Genomic DNA, 2,141 nt, shown 5'->3' with positions numbered 1-2,141 from the left:
CAACTCTTACTGCTCTTGATGTGCATAAGGCTTACTTATTTCCCTTTGCTCTAACATACTCAGACTCCAAGTGCCTGAACATAATGTGGAGAGTTAAAATAGAGGAGTGCCTCAATTCCCAAAGAGCTTTACATCTGTCAGTTTCAGAGGAAACCATGGTATTGCTTTAATGTGTGTGTGTGTGTGTGTGCGCGCGCCTGCACACACTTTTATTAAACATATGCTCCCAGCTACATTCCACTTGGCAAGATCACAAGTACGTAATAGCTACAAGCTGTAAGGAAAAAAAAAATAAAAGAGAACTTAACCAGTTTTTTTTTTTAAATAAGATAAATAAGACCTCCTCAGCTACTTTAAGCATTCATTTACACATTCTTTGAGTGTGCACCCTAGCTTTTCTTCTGTCTCTGGGTCTCTATTTATTCATTCTTGCCCAAAGATGAATATTGCAATGGTACATGATGCAAACATTGGAAATCTGTGTTTACATTTGTGTTTCCAAATGAATATGTTAATAGTGTTTAATCAGCAGCGATGTTGTTTTATATCAATGCTTTGTGCCACATACAGCCTCACTGATAATGTTGTGATAACCAAAATTTTCCCCACATCAAAACTTGGAGATGATCCCAGTTTTTTTGAACAGCCGTTTGATTCCACAATATGATGAAATCCTTTAATCTTCCTTAGGATTATGTCTGTGTTTTCAGGAAGCATCAAATATCCCTTTTGTTTCATTAAGGGGTGGTGGGTGGGGGGAGGTTTGAAACCGCTTGCAGGAGCTCAGAAATTTTGGTATTCCAAACAAGCTCCCGAGCTGTCCAGGGGAACTTGCGGGAGGGACCTCCAAGGTTGGTGATGCTGTGGAAGGAAATGGCTGCAGGCTGCTCTGTGTGTGGTTTGGGGATACTCTGTGGAATCCAGCAGCCTGCTGGCCAGAAAAGCAGAATCCAAAAGCAGTGGAGTAAGATGGAGGTGGGAAATGACACGCTTCTCGTCACGAATTTACAAAACATATTTCTAACCTGCGAATAATCTAGCTAGAAGAAGATAGGGCTCGCACAAGACTGGATCAGCTTCTGACCCTATGCAAAGGGGTACTCTGCAGATGAAGTATGTTCTCTCTCTCTCTCACTTTCTGGCAAATATATTTCCCTACTCAATCTGGGCCACCACAAAGACAGATAGAAAGTGCAGAGACTTTTTTCTTTTGCATCCTACTGCAAACCAAAAGAACCATAGCATATTATTTAAGGCCTATCAGTGAATGCAGAAAAGTATTATACTCTTAAGGCACACACATATTCCTTCTCCTCTCAAAAAAAAAAAAAAGGCAAGAATAGCAATCCCAAACTCCAAACTTCCTTTTTTAAAATAGAAGTATTTCTTATTCTTTGTGTATGTTCAAAGTTGGGAATGCTTCCCGCCCCCCCCCCCCCCCCCCCCAATGAGTATGTGAGAACCCTGCTGGGCTTTTTTTTTTTTTTTTTTTTTTGACAGAAACATAACATACTTTTTAAGGAATACTGTCATCTGGAAAACAATCCACCCTTTGCATTTTAACTTTGTTAGTATCCAGATTCTCTTTAATGCTGCTTCTCTCGCAGGACATAAAACATTTTGGTTCTTAAGCACTTATGAGAGGTACACTTGAGATGTACAGATAGCTTTCATTAGCACTAATGGGAGTTACGCTTCTGCACCAGGAGAGAATAGAGCCTGAAGATTTTAAATTATTCTTGATGCAGATCTTCCAGATGGAATAAATTACTAGGGGTGGTTAGGGGGAAAAGGTCTAAATATCCCCTAAAGCCATAGTTTAATAGCAAAGCTATACTTCTGCGGAACGGAAATGGAGTCAACAGTACTGGCTTTGCGCCTATCACCATGCTAAGTAGCTGATATTGACTCTTGGAAATTCTTTATTGAATTAGTACCGCACTTGAATTCTATTATTTTCCAAAGGACCTGAGAGATAGTTCTCTGTCTTGAATAGTCCACTAAAATGGACTCAGTTGGTGCAGCTTTCAAGGCCATTTATCTTAAATTCAGTAATTTCCAGCCGGCAAGCCTAATACCAAGATCTTTATTTTTGTTTCTTAATTACCCCTTTTTTGAAAGTAGTGCTCCCTATATCTTTG

At 39.7% G+C, this 2,141-nt stretch overlaps 1 non-coding gene across 1 annotated transcript; it reads right to left on the bottom strand.

Moving 5' to 3' along the window:
* Positions 1-1,143: 1,143 nt before the first annotated feature.
* Positions 1,144-1,273, bottom strand: LOC114208141 (small nucleolar RNA SNORA31). The gene has a single exon (XR_003608983.1). It is a non-coding gene; the product is annotated as a small nucleolar RNA SNORA31 (small nucleolar RNA).
* Positions 1,274-2,141: the final 868 nt, after the last annotated feature.

This window comes from Eumetopias jubatus, unplaced genomic scaffold, assembly GCF_037043125.1.
Source record: "Eumetopias jubatus isolate StellerSeaLion01/CBP00866 unplaced genomic scaffold, mEumJub1_p1.0 scaffold_4, whole genome shotgun sequence".
NCBI lineage: Eukaryota > Metazoa > Chordata > Mammalia > Carnivora > Otariidae > Eumetopias > Eumetopias jubatus.
Note: the sequence above shows the minus strand (reverse complement) of the source record. Positions and strands in the feature narration are given on the sequence as shown.